The sequence below is a fragment of the Pristiophorus japonicus genome, chromosome 7, assembly GCF_044704955.1.
Source record: "Pristiophorus japonicus isolate sPriJap1 chromosome 7, sPriJap1.hap1, whole genome shotgun sequence".
NCBI lineage: Eukaryota > Metazoa > Chordata > Chondrichthyes > Pristiophoridae > Pristiophorus > Pristiophorus japonicus.
The window spans coordinates 29,133,006-29,147,263 of NC_091983.1; positions in this window are offsets into that span (position 1 = coordinate 29,133,006).

Sequence of the window (14,258 nt, forward strand, 5' to 3'; positions counted from 1 at the left end):
CACGACTAAGAACATTTTTCCCAAGAATGGGCCTGTATAGTCGACATGGAACCTGGACCACGGTTTGGAGGGCCAGGACCATAAACTTAGTGGCGCCTCCCTGGGTGCATTGCTTAATTGTGAACATGTATTCCATTTGTGCACGGAGGACTCTAGGCCCTCTGTAGGCCCTCTCGCCTTAGACAGACTTCTGGATGCATAAGCAACCGGTTGCAATTTCCCAAATTCATTAGCTTGTTGCAATACACACCTGACCCCATACGACAACGCATCACATGCTAGTACCAAACGTTTACATGGATCCTACAACACAAGCAATTTATTTGAACATAACAGCTTACTAGCTTTCTCAAAGGCATTTTCTTGGCTTTTACCCCATACCCATTCATCTTCTTTATGCAGTAAAGAGTGCAGGGATTCTAACAATGTACTGAGACCCTGTAAGAAGTTACCAAATTAGCTCAGGAGTCTCAGAAATGACCGCAGATCCGTCACGTTCTGTGGTCTCGGTGCGTTCTTGATTGTCTCCGTCTTCGAGTCGATGGGCCTAATGACGTCCGCTGCGATTCTTCTCCCCAGGAACTCCATTTCATGTGCCAGGAAAATGCACTTCGAGCATTTTAGCCTGAGCCCCACACGATTGAGCCAGCTAAGAACCTCCTCCAGATTCTGCAGGTGCTCAATGGTGTCCTGACGTGTAACCAAGATGTCGTCCTAGAAGACCACAGTGCACGGGACTGAAGTCAACAAGCTTTCCATGTTCCTCTGGAATATCACCACAGCCGATCGAATACCAAATGGGCATCTGTTGTAAATGAAGAGACCTTTGTGCGAGTTGATGCAGGTGCGGCCCTTCAATGATTCCTCCACCTCCTGCGTCATGTAGGCCGAGGTCAAGTCCAGCTTCGTGAACGTTTTCCCTCCCGCCAGTGTCGCAAATAGGTCGTCTGCCTTTGATAGCGAGTATTGATCCTGCAGGGAGAAACAATTGATAGTTACTTTGTAATCACCACAGATTCTGATGGTGCCATCTCCCTTGAGGACTAGAACAATCGCACTGGCTCACTCATTGAATTTGATCGGCGAAATTATGCCCTCTCGATGCAGCCTGTCCAGTTCGATCTCCACTCTCTCTCTCATCATGTAAGGTACTGCTCTTGCCTTGTGATGGATGGGTCGCGCCTCCGGAATCAAATGGATCTGCACTTTTGCTCCTTGGAACTTCCCGATGCCTGGTTCGAACAGCGAGGGGAACTTGTTTAGGACCTGAGCATATGAGATGTCATCGACAGACAAAAGCGCTCGGACGTCATCCCAGTTCCAGCGTATCTTTCCCAGCCAGCTCCTGCCGAACAGCCCGGTACAACCCAGAGTGGTAACTCGTGCACTGATCCATCGTAGGAGACCTTTACAGTAGCATTGTCGATTACGGGAATCAGTTCCTTTGTGTACATTCTCAGTTTAGTATGAATGGGAGTCAGGACTGGCCTTGAGGCCTTGCTGCACCACAATTTATCGAAAGTCCTTTTGTTCATTATGGACTCCCAGCTCCATGGACACCGGGAGTCCATTTAATTCAACCTTCAGCATTATCGGGGGACACTTTGTGATAAATGTGTGCACCCCATATACCTCTGCCTCCTCTGTCCGAGGCACTGGTTCATCGTGATCCACCATGGATCTGTCCTCCTCTGCAACATGGTGGTTTGCAGGATTAGCAGGGTATGCAGCTCGCCTGCACATACGTTGAAGGTGTGCCATTGTTCCACAGCCCTTGCAAACGTATCCTTTGAAGCGGCATGAATGGAAACGATGATCACCCCCGCAGAGCTAACAAGGTGTTAATGGCCTTGTATTCACCACTTTTGATGGTGGATTCTGAGTCATCTGCGGACGTGCAGCTGCAGGTGTGCAAGTCCTGCCATGTACATTTCGATTTGAAAACAACGGTACTTTATTCACAGTACTTGCAGCAGCACTCGTGTGCTGAGAAATTTGTGTGTGGAGGGCATGAAACAAGGATTGTTAATACAGGGGCCACGTTTATTGTCACTGGTGGCAATAAACGCCTGGGCTATCGCTGTGACTTTACTCAAGGTTGAGGTCTCTACAGTCAAAGTTTGCGAATTATTACTTCATGGCCAATGCCAAGTAAAAAGAAGTCCCTGAGCATGTGCTCCAAGTGTCCTTCAAATTCGCAATGTCCTACAAGGCGTCTTAGTTCAGTGACGTAGCTCGTCACTTCCTGGCCTTCAGACCTCTTGTATGTGTGGAACCGATACCTCGCCATCAGAGCGTTTTCCTTCGGGTTTAGATGCTCCCGGACCAATGTGCACAACTCATCGTATGACTAGTCTGTGGGTTTCGCTGGAGCGAGCAGATTTTTCATGAAGCCATACGTTGGTGCCCCGCAAACGGTGAGGAGGATCGCCCTTTGTTTGGCAGCGTTTGCTTCTCCTTCCAGCTCGTTGGTCACAAAGTATTGGTCGAGTCGCTCCATGAAGGTTTTCCAATCATCTCCCTCCAAAAATGTCTCCAGGATGCCCACGGTTCTCTGCATTGTTGTGGTGGAGTTCGTCATTTGTATCTCGTCGCCAGTTGTTATGTCTTGAATAAAGAGTCAGACTAGATACTGCAAGCTCAAAGTAAGGTGTGACCATAGTCCTTTATTACAGATCTCAGCGTGCCTCTCCAGCTTGTGAGGCCTCCTTATATACAGGTGCTCCCAAGGGATTGTGGGATGCCTTGCAACTCCAGGGCATAAGCCCTCTGGTGGTTAGACATGATATTTACAGGTTTTCATACATAACAGTAGGATTGGGAAGTTTGTGAGCTGACAGGAAGCTTTTAGGCACTGGAGGCCAAGGCATGTGTGTGGAGGGCACGAAACAAGGATTGTTAATACAGGGGCCACGTTTGCAAGTTGAGGTGCCCTCTATGAGAATGTCTCTCACAGCCAGTATTGGGTTCTAGTCTACATCCTTTGAATATTCCTCTGATATGCCATGGAGCCTCCTTCGTATGGGCCTTCAAGGGGAGTGATGTTATGCAACGTGCAGCACTAAGACCAACCTTTGAAACCTTAGTCGCCGGAACTGTCCAGGTACATGCAGTTCTGTCCCAATATTGCAATGATGCGCTCAGTGAATACTTGGGTGGATGGCAGCAATTCCTTCTAACTGTGGCCAGCTGCAGTCCTGGGATATTGCTGTGGAATCACGAGTAAGAAGGCTGGAGGTTAACATAATGGAAAATACCGAGCAGCGTGTGGCGGCCCGGCCCAGAAATCGGCGCGGTCCCGGCCTGCAAGACCATCAGCAGGCCTGGGCCATCAGAGGGAGCAGCGTGCGGCGGCATACCACTGCAGGAGGGCGACGGCTGAAGTCCAGTCGCTGATTGCAGTGCGGGCAGGCACAGCAGGAGGGGCGATGGAACGGCAAGAGTTTGTAGAAGGAAGTGATCGGGGCCCAGGAGAGGCGTGAGTCTGGGGCCCAGAAGAGGCGTGGGCTCAGGGGCAGTACGGGCCAGCCCACATTGCGATATGTGTGCATGCTCGCTGCGTGCAGCAGAGCTGGTCTCCAGTCATCTTGGGTAATCCTCGCCACTGGACCAAGACCTAGCTCTGTCAAGCCCGTGTGGTGGCTGGTGTGCAACAGCCACCACACGCTAAAAAAATCCATGCACATGCACTCTCCAAGATGTAGTTCTGGACCTGGAATATTAAGGCCTTCATTGAAACACCTGTGAACTCATTCCTTTTTGGTGTGGAAGCAAGTCATCCTCGCTTTGAGGGACTGTCTATGATAATAATTAAAAGGAAGAGGTGGTACCATTGAAAGATGAGGTGAGTCATCTAGCACTTGAGAGAGAGGGACTATCAGAGTAGTTGATGCTTTGCAACTATTGTGCCTGAGGTTTTATAGAGGAAGGAGGCAGTGGGAGTGGGGAAGGATGGGGAAGTAAAACTACGAGTGTTAAACGTGCAAAAGCAGGTATAATAAAGAAGTAAATGGGAACGAGAGCAGAACAGTCACCACGTCCAGATGGCAAGCATCCCAGGAGTAGAGCATTGAACTATAGGGGAAAGATTCAGAACCACAGGAATAGAGTGAAGGGAAAAGCAGAGGCACAGGGAGACTTGGTGGGCAGGGTGGGGGTGGGAGGTGGGGTTGAAATTGGATACGGGTGGGGTCACATACCAGGTGGAATCGTTTGGCCGCCCAGAAATCAAAGGTACTGAGTGTCGGGCGAGGTGGCTAACAGGCGACCAATGTGATACCACACGTACCTAATTTCACTCTGGTTGCTTCTACAGTGCGAGTGGGGTATGTCCTGCGCACTGGCTTTATACTGTGTCAGTGGGGTCTCCCCCTGGGCACTGGGTTTATACTGTATCAGTGGGGTCAGTCCTGGGCACTGGGTTTATACTGTATCAGTGGGGTCTCCCCTGGGCACTGGGTTTATACTGTATCAGTGGGGTCAGTCCTGGGCACTGGGTTTATACTGTATTAGTGGGGTCTCCCCTGGGCACTGGGTTTATACTATATCAGTGGGGTCAGTCCTGGGCACTGGGTTTATACTGTATTAGTGGGGTCTCCCCTGGGCACTGGGTTTATACTATATCAGTGGGGTCTGTCCTGGGCACTGGCTTTATACTGTATCAGTGGTGTCTCCCCTGGGCACTGGGTTTATACTATATCAGTGGGGTCAGTCCTGGGCACTGGGTTTATACTGTATCAGTGGGGTCTGTCCTGGGCACTGTGTTTATACTGTATCAGTGAGGTCTCCCCTGGGCACTGGGTTTATACTGTATCAGTGGGATCTCCCCCTGGGCACTGGGTTTATACCGTATCAGTGGGGTCTGTCCTTCGCACTGGCTTTATACTGTATCAGTGAGGTCTTCCTTGGGCATTGGGTTTATACCGTATCAGTGGGGCTCCCCCTGGGCACTGGGTTTATACTGTATCAGTGGGATCTCCCCTGGGCACTGGGTTTATACTGTATCAATGGAGTCTCCCCCTGGGCACTGGGTTTATACTGTATCAGTGGGGTCTGTCCTGGGCACTGGGTTTATACTGTATCAATGGGGTCTGTTCTGGGCACTGGGTTTATACTGTATCAGTGGGGTGTCCCCTGGGCAATGGGTTTATACTGTATCATTGAGGTCTGTCCTGAGCACTGGGTTTTAAACTGTATCAGTGAGGTGTCCCCTAGGAACCGGTTTTATACCATATCATTGGGGTCTCCCTTGGGCACTGGGTTTATAATGTATCAGTGAGGTCTCCCCTTGGCACTCGGTTTATATTGTATCAGTGGGGTTTCACCTGGGCACTGGGTTTATACTGTATCAGTGAGGTCTCCACTAGGCACTGGGTTGATACTGTATCAGTGGTGTCTGTCCTGGGCACTGGGTTTATACTGTATCAGTGAGGTCTCCACTAGGCACTGGGTTTATACTGTATCAGTGGTGTCTGTCCTGGGCACTGGGTTTATACTGTATCAGTGAATTCTCCCCTCGGCACTGGTTTTATACTGTAACAGTGAGGTCTCCGCTGGGCAATGGGTTTATACTGTATCAGTGGGGTCTCCCCTGGCAACTGGGTTTATACTGTATCAGTGGGGTCTCCCCTGGGCAATGGGTTTATACTGTATCATTGAGGTCTGTTCTGAGCACTGGGTTTTAAACTGTATCATTGTGGTCTCCCCTGGGCACTGGGTTTATAATGTATCAGTGAGGTCTCCCCTTGGCACTCGGTTTATTTTGTATCAGTGGTTTCCCCTGGGCACTGGGTTTATACTGTATCAGTGAGGTCTCCACTAGGCACTGGGTTTATACTGTATCAGTGGTGACTGTCCTGGGCACTGGGTATATATTGTATCAGTGAGGTCTCCACTCGGCACTGGTTTTATACTGTAACAGTGAGGTCTCCGCTGGGCACTGGGTTTATACTGTATCAGTGGGGTCTCCCCTGGCAACTGGGTTTATACTGTATCAGTGAGGTCTCCCCCAGGCACTGGTTTTATACCGTATCAGTGGGGTCTCCCCTAGGCACTGGTTTTATACCGTATCAGTGGGGTCTCCCCTGGGCACTGGGTTTATACTGTATTCGTGGTGTCTGTCCTGTGCACTGGGTGTATACTGTATCAGAGGGGTCTTTCCTGGGCACTGGGTTTATACTGTATCAGTGAGGTCTCCCCTTCGGCACTGGTTTTATATTGTATCAATGAGGTCTCCCCTGGGCACTGGGTTTATACTGTATCAGTGGAGTCTGTCCTGGGCACTGGGTTTATACTGTATCAGTGGGGTCTCAACTGGGCACTGGGTTTATACTGTATCAGTGAGGTCTCCTCTTGGCACTGGGTTTTTACGACATCAGTGGGGTCTGTCCTGGGCACTTGGTTTATACTGTATCAGTGAGGTATCCACTAGGCACTGGGTTTATACTTTATCAGTGGTGTCTGTCCTGTGCACTGGGTGTATACTGTATCAGTGGGGTCTGTCCTGGGCACTGGGTTTATACTGTATCAGTGGTGTCTGTCCTGGGCACTGGGTTTATACTGTATCAGTGAGGTCTCCCCTAGGCACTGGTTTTATACCGTATCAGTGGGGTCTGTCCTGGGCACTTGGTTTACACTGTATCAGTGGGGTCTGTCCTGGGCACTGGGTTTATACTGTATCAGTGGGGTCTGTCCTGGGCACTGGGTTTATATTATATCAGTGGGGCCTGTCCTGGGCACTGGGTTTATACTGTATCAATGGGGTGTGTGCTGGGCACTGGGTGTCTACTGTATCAGTGGGGTCTGTCCTGGGCACTGGGTTTATACTGTATCAGTGGGGTCTGTCCTGGACACTGGGTTTGTACTGTATCAGTGAGGTCTCCCCTAGGCACTGGGTTTATACTGTATCAGTGGGGTCTGTCCTGGGCACTGGGTTTGTACTGTATCAGTGAGGTCTCCCCTATGCACTGGTTTTATACTGTATCAGTGGGGTCGCCCCTTGGTACAGGGTTTATACTGTATCAGTGAGGTCTCCACTAGGCACTGGTTTATACTGTATCAGTGGGGTCTGCCCTGGGCACCGGGTTTTTACTGTTTGAGTCGGGTCTGTCCTGGGCACTGGGTTTATACTGTATCAGTGAGGTCTCCCCTAGGAACGGGTTTTATACTGTATCAGTCTGGTCTCCCCTGGGCACTGGGTTTATACTGTATCAGTGGTGTCTGTCCGGTGCACTGGGTGTATACTGTATCAGTGGGGTCTCCCCTGGCAACTGGGTTTATACTGTATCAGTGAGGTCTCCCCTAAGCACTGGGTTTATACTGTATCAAAGAGGTCTCCCCTAGGCACTGGGTTTATACTGTATCAGTGAGGTCTCCCCTGGGCACTGGGTTTACACTGTATCAGTAGGGGCTCACCCTGGGCACTGGGTTTATACTATATCAGTGGGGTATGTCCTGGGCACTGGGTTTATACTGTATCAATGGGGTCTGTCCTGGGCACTGGGTTTATACTGTGTCAGTGGGGTCTGTCCTGGGCACTTGGTTTACACTGTATCAGTGGGGTCTGTCCTGGGCACTGGGTTTATACTGTATCAGTGAGGTCTCCCCCAGGCACTGGGTTTATATTGTATCAGTGGGGTCTCCCCTGGGCACTGGGTTTATACTGTATCAGTGGGGTCTGTCCTGGGCACTGGGTTTATACTTTATCAGTGTGGTCTCCCCTGGGCACTGGGTTTATACTGTATCAGTGGGGTCTGTCCTGGGCACTGGGTTTATATTATATCAGTCGGGCCTGTCCTGGGCACTGGGTTTATACTGTATCAATGGGGTGTGTGCTGGGCACTGGGTGTATACTGTATCAGTGGGGTCTGTCCTAAGCACTGGGTTTATACTGTATCAGTGGGGTCTGTCCTGGGCACTGGGTTTGTACTGTATCAGTGAGGTCTCCCCTAGGCACTGGGTTTATACTGTATCAGTGGGGTCTGTCCTGGGCACTGGGTTTGTACTGTATCAGTGAGGTCTCCCCTATGCACTGGTTTTATACTGTATCAGTGGGGTCGCCCCTTGGTACAGGGTTTATACTGTATCAGTGAGGTCTCCACTAGGCACTGGTTTATACTGTATCAGTGGGGTCTGCCCTGGGCACTGGGTTTTTACCTTTTGAGTCGGGTCTGTCCTGGGCACTGGGTTTATACTATATCAGTGAGGTCTCCCCTAGACACTGGGTTTATATTGTATCAGTGAGGTCTCTCCTGGGCACTGGGTTTATACTGTATCAGTGAGGTCTCCCCTAAGCACTGGGTTTATACTGTATCAAAGAGGTCTCCCCTGGGCACTGGGTTTATACTGTAACAGTGAGGTCTCCCCTGGGCACTAGGTTTATACTGTATCAGTGAGGTCTCCCCTGGGCACTGGGTTTACACTGTATCAGTAGGGGCTCACCCTGGGCACTGGGTTTATACTATATCAGTGGGGTCTGTCCTGGGCACTGGGTTTATACTGTATCAGTGGGGTCTCCCCTGGGCAATGGGTTTATACTGTATCATTGAGGTCTGTCCTGAGCACTGGGTTTTAAACTGTATCAGTGAGGTGTCCCCTAGGAACCGGTTTTATACCATATCATTGGGGTCTCCCTTGGGCACTGGGTTTATAATGTATCAGTGAGGTCTCCCCTTGGCACTCGGTTTATATTGTATCAGTGGGGTCTCCCCTGGGCACTGTGTTTATACTGTATCAGTGGGGTCTCCCCTGCGCACTGGGTTTATACTGTATCAGTGGGTTTCTGTCCTGGGCACTGGGTTTATACTTTATCAGTGGTGGCTCATCCTGTGCACTGGGTTTATACTGTATCAATGGGGTCTGTTCTGGGCACTGGGTTTATACTGTATCAATGTAGTCTCCCCTGAGCACTGGGTTTATACTGTATCAATGGGGTGTGTCCTGGGCACTGGGTTTATACTGTATCAATGGGGTGTATCCTGAGCACTGGGTTTATACTGTATCAGTGAGGTCTGTCCTGGACACTGGGTTTATAATGTATCAGTGGGGCTTGTCCTGAGCACTGGGTTTATACTGTATCAGTGGGTTTCTGTCCTGGGCACTGGGTTTATACTGTATCAATGGGGTCTGTTCTGGGCACTGGGTTTATACTGTATCAGTGGGGTCTCCCCTGGGCAATGGGTTTATACTGTATCATTGAGGTCTGTCCTGAGCACTGGGTTTTAAACTGTATCAGTGAGGTGTCCCCTAGGAACCGGTTTTATACCATATCATTGGGGTCTCCCTTGGGCACTGGGTTTATACTGTATCAGTGGTGTCTGTCCTGGGCACTGGGTTTATACTGTATCAGTGAATTCTCCCCTCGGCACTGGTTTTATACTGTAACAATGAGGTCTCCGCTGGGCAATGGGTTTATGCTGTATCAGTGGGGTCTCCCCTGGCAACTGGGTTTATACTGTGTCAGTGGGGTCTCCCCTGGGCAATGGGTTTATACTGTATCATTGAGGTCTGTTCTGAGCACTGGGTTTTAAACTGTATCATTGTGGTCTCCCCTGGGCACTGGGTTTATAATGTATCAGTGAGGTCTCCCCTTGGCACTCGGTTTATATGGTATCAGTGGGGTTTCCCCTGGGCACTGGGTTTATACTGTATCAGTGAGGTCTCCACTAGGTACTGGGTTTATACTGTATCAGTGGTGTCTGTCCTGGGCACTGGGTATATATTGTATCAGTGAGGTCTCCACTCGGCACTGGGTTTATACTGTATCAGTGGGGTCTCCCCTGTCAACTGGGTTTATACTGTATCATTGAGGTCTCCCCTAGGCACTGGGTTTATACTGTATCAGTGGTGTCTGTCCTGGGCACTGGGTTTATACTGTATCAGTGAGGTCTCCCCTAGGCACTGGTTTTATACCGTATCAGTGGGGTCTGTCCTGGGCACTTGGTTTACACTGTATCAGTGGGGTCTGTCCTGGGCACTGGGTTTATACTGTATCAGTGGGGTCTGTCCTGGGCACTGGGTTTATATTATATCAGTGGGGCCTGTCCTGGGCACTGGGTTTATACTGTATCAATGGGGTGTGTGCTGGGCACTGGGTGTCTACTGTATCAGTGGGGTCTGTCCTGGGCACTGGGTTTATACTGTATCAGTGGGGTCTCCCCTGGGCAATGGGTTTATACTGTATCATTGAGGTCTGTCCTGAGCACTGGGTTTTAAACTGTATCAGTGAGGTGTCCCCTAGGAACCGGTTTTATACCATATCATTGGGGTCTCCCTTGGGCACTGGGTTTGTACTGTATCAGTGAGGTCTCCCCTAGGCACTGGGTTTATACTGTATCAGTGGGGTCTGTCCTGGGCACTGGGTTTGTACTGTATCAGTGAGGTCTCCCCTATGCACTGGTTTTATACTGTATCAGTGGGGTCGCCCCTTGGTACAGGGTTTATACTGTATCAGTGAGGTCTCCACTAGGCACTGGTTTATACTGTATCAGTGGGGTCTGCCCTGGGCACTGGGTTTTTACTGTTTGAGTCGGGTCTGTCCTGGGCACTGGGTTTATACTGTATCAGTGAGGTCTCCCCTAGGAACGGGTTTTATACTGTATCAGTGGGGTCTCCCCTGGGCACTGGGTTTATACTGTATCAGTGGTGTCTGTCCGGTGCACTGGGTTTATACTGTATCAAAGAGGTCTCCCCTAGGCACTGGGTTTATACTGTATCAGTGAGGTCTCCCCTGGGCACTGGGTTTACACTGTATCAGTAGGGGCTCACCCTGGGCACTGGGTTTATACTATATCAGTGGGGTCTGTCCTGGGCACTGGGTTTATACTGTATCAATGGGGTCTGTCCTGGGCACTGGGTTTATACTGTATCAGTGGGGTCTGTCCTGGGCACTTGGTTTACACTGTATCAGTGGGGTCTGTCCTGGGCACTGGGTTTATACTGTATCAGTGGGGTCTGTCCTGGGCACTGGGTTTGTACTGTATCAGTGAGGTCTCCCCTAGGCACTGGGTTTATATTGTATCAGTGGGGTCTCCCCTGGGCACTGGGTTTATACTGTATCAGTGGGGTCTGTCCTGGGCACTGGGTTTATACTTTATCAGTGTGGTCTCCCCTGGGCACTGGGTTTATACTGTATCATTGTGGTCTGTCCTGGGCACTGGGTTTATATTATATCAGTCGGGCCTGTCCTGGGCTCTGGGTTTATACTGTATCAATGGGGTGTGTGCTGGGCACTGGGTGTATACTGTATCAGTGGGGTCTGTCCTAAGCACTGGGTTTATACTGTATCAGTGGGGTCTGTCCTGGGCACTGGGTTTGTACTGTATCAGTGAGGTCTCCCCTAGGCACTGGGTTTATACTGTATCAGTGGGGTCTGTCCTGGGCACTGGGTTTACACTGTATCAGTAGGGGCTCACCCTGGGCACTGGGTTTATACTATATCAGTGGGGTCTGTCCTGGGCACTGGGTTTATACTGTATACATGGGGTCTGTCCTGGGCACTGGGTTTACACTGTATCAGTGGGGTCTGTCCTGGGCACTGGGTTTATACTGTATCAGTGGGGTCTGTCCTGGGCACTGGGTTTGTACTGTATCAGTGAGGTCTCCCCTAGGCACTGGGTTTATATTGTATCAGTGGGGTCTCCCCTGGGCACTGGGTTTATACTGTATCAGTGGGGTCTGTCCTGGGCACTGGGTTTATACTTTATCAGTGGGGTCTCCCCTGGGCACTGGGTTTATACTGTATCAGTGGGGTCTGTCCTGGGCACTGGGTTTATATTATATCAGTCGGGCCTGTCCTGGGCACTGGGTTTATACTGTATCAATGGGGTGTGTGCTGGGCACTGGGTGTATACTGTATCAGTGGGGTCTGTCCTAAGCACTGGGTTTATACTGTATCAGTGGGGTCTGTCCTGGGCACTGGGTTTGTACTGTATCAGTGAGGTCTCCCCTAGGCACTGGGTTTATACTGTATCAGTGGGGTCTGTCCTGGGCACTGGGTTTATACTGTATCAGTGGTGTCTGTCCCGGGCACTGGGTTTGTACTGTATCAGTGAGGTCTCCCCTAGGCACTGGGTTTATATTGTATCAGTGGGGTCTCCCCTGGGCACTGGGTTTATACTGTATCAGTGGGGTCTCCCCTGGGCACTGGGTTTATACTGTATCAGTGGGTTTCTGTCCTGGGCACTGGGTTTATAATGTATCAGTGGGGCCTGTCCTGAGCACTGGGTTTATACTGTATCAGTGGGTTTCTGTCCTGGGCACTGGGTTTATACTGTATCAGTGGTGGCTCATCCTGTGCACTGGGTTTATACTGTATCAATGGGGTCTGTTCTGGGCACTGGGTTTATACTGTATCAATGTAGTCTCCCCTGAGCATTGGGTTTATACTGTATCAATGGAGTGTGTCCTGGGCACTGGGTTTATACTGTATCAGTGGGGTCTGTCCTGGGTACTGGGTTTATACTGTATCAGTGGGGTCTGTCCTGGGCACTGGGTTTATACTGTATCAGTGGGTTTCTGTCCTGGGCACTGGGTTTATACTGTATCAGTGGGGTCTCAACTGGGCACTGGGTTTATACTGTATCAGTGAGGTCTCCTCTTGGCACTGGGTTTTTACGACATCAGTGGGGTCTGTCCTGGGCACTTGGTTTATACTGTATCAGTGAGGTATCCACTCGGCACTGGGTTTATACTTTATCAGTGGTGTCTGTCCTGTGCACTGGGTGTATACTGTATCAGTGGGGTCTGTCCTGGGCACTGGGTTTATACTGTATCAGTGGGGTCTGTCCTGGGCACTGGGTTTATACTGTATCAGTGAGGACTCCACTCGGCACTGGTTTTATACTGTAACAGTGGTGTCTGTCCTGGGCACTGGGTATATATTGTATCAGTGAGGTCTCCACTCGGCACTGGTTTTATACTGTAACAGTGAGGTGTCCGCTGGGCACTGGGTTTATACTGTATCAGTGGGGTCTCCCCTGGCAACTGGGTTTATACTGTATCAGTGAGGTCTCCCCTAGGCACTGGTTTTATACCGTATCAGTGGGGTCTCCCAAGGGCACTGGGTTTATACTGTATTCGTGGTGTCTGTCCTGTGCACTGGGTGTATACTGTATCAGAGGGGTCTTTCCTGGGCACTGGGTTTATACTGTATCAGTGAGGTCTCCCCTTCGGCACTGGTTTTATATTGTATCAATGAGGTCTCCCCTGGGCACTGGGTTTATACTGTATCAGTGGAGTCTGTCCTGGGCACTGGGTTTATACTGTATCAGTGGGGTCTGTCCTGGGCACTGGGTTAAAACTGTATCAGTGAGTTTCTGTCCTGGGCACTGGGTTTATACTGTATCAGTGGGGTCTCAACTGGGCACTGGGTTTATACTGTATCAGTGAGCTCTCCTCTTGGCACTGGGTTTTTACGACATCAGTGGGGTCTGTCCTGGGCACTTGGTTTATACTGTATCAGTGAGGTATCCACTAGGCACTGGGTTTATACTTTATCAGTGGTGTCTGTCCTGTGCACTGGGTGTATACTGTATCAGTGGGGTCTGTCCTGGGCACTGGGTTTATACTGTATCAGTGAGGTCTCCCCCTCGGCACTGGATTTATACTGTATCAGTGAGGTCTCCCCTTGGCACTGGGTTTATACTGTATCAATGAGGTCTCCCCTGGGCACTGGGTTTATACTGTATCAGTGCGGTCTGCCCTGGGCAGTGGTTTTATACTGTATCATTGGGTCTGTCCTGGGCACTGGGTTTATACTGTATCAGTGAGGTCTCCCCTAGGCACTGGTTTTATACTGTATCAGTGGGGTCGCCCCTGGGCACAGGGTTTATACTGTATCAGTGAGGTCTCCCCTAGGCACTGGATTATACTATATCATTGGGGTCTGCCCTGGGCACTGGGTTTTTACTGTTTGAGTCGGGTCTGTCCTGGGCACTGGGTTTATATTGTATCAGTGAGGTCTCTCCTGGGCACTGGGTTTATACTGTATCAGTGAGGTCTCCCCCTCGGCACTGGGGGTATACTGTATCAGTGAGGTCTCCCCTAAGCACTGGGTTTATACTGTATCAAAGAGGTCTCCCCTAGGCACTGGGTTTATACTGTATCAGTGAGGTCTCCCCTGGGCACTGGGTTTACACTGTATCAGTAGGGGGTCACCCTGGGCACTGGGTTTATACTATATCAGTGGGGTCTGTCCTGGGCACTGGGTTTATACTGTATCAGTGGGGTCTGTCCTGGGCACTGGGTTTATATTATATCAG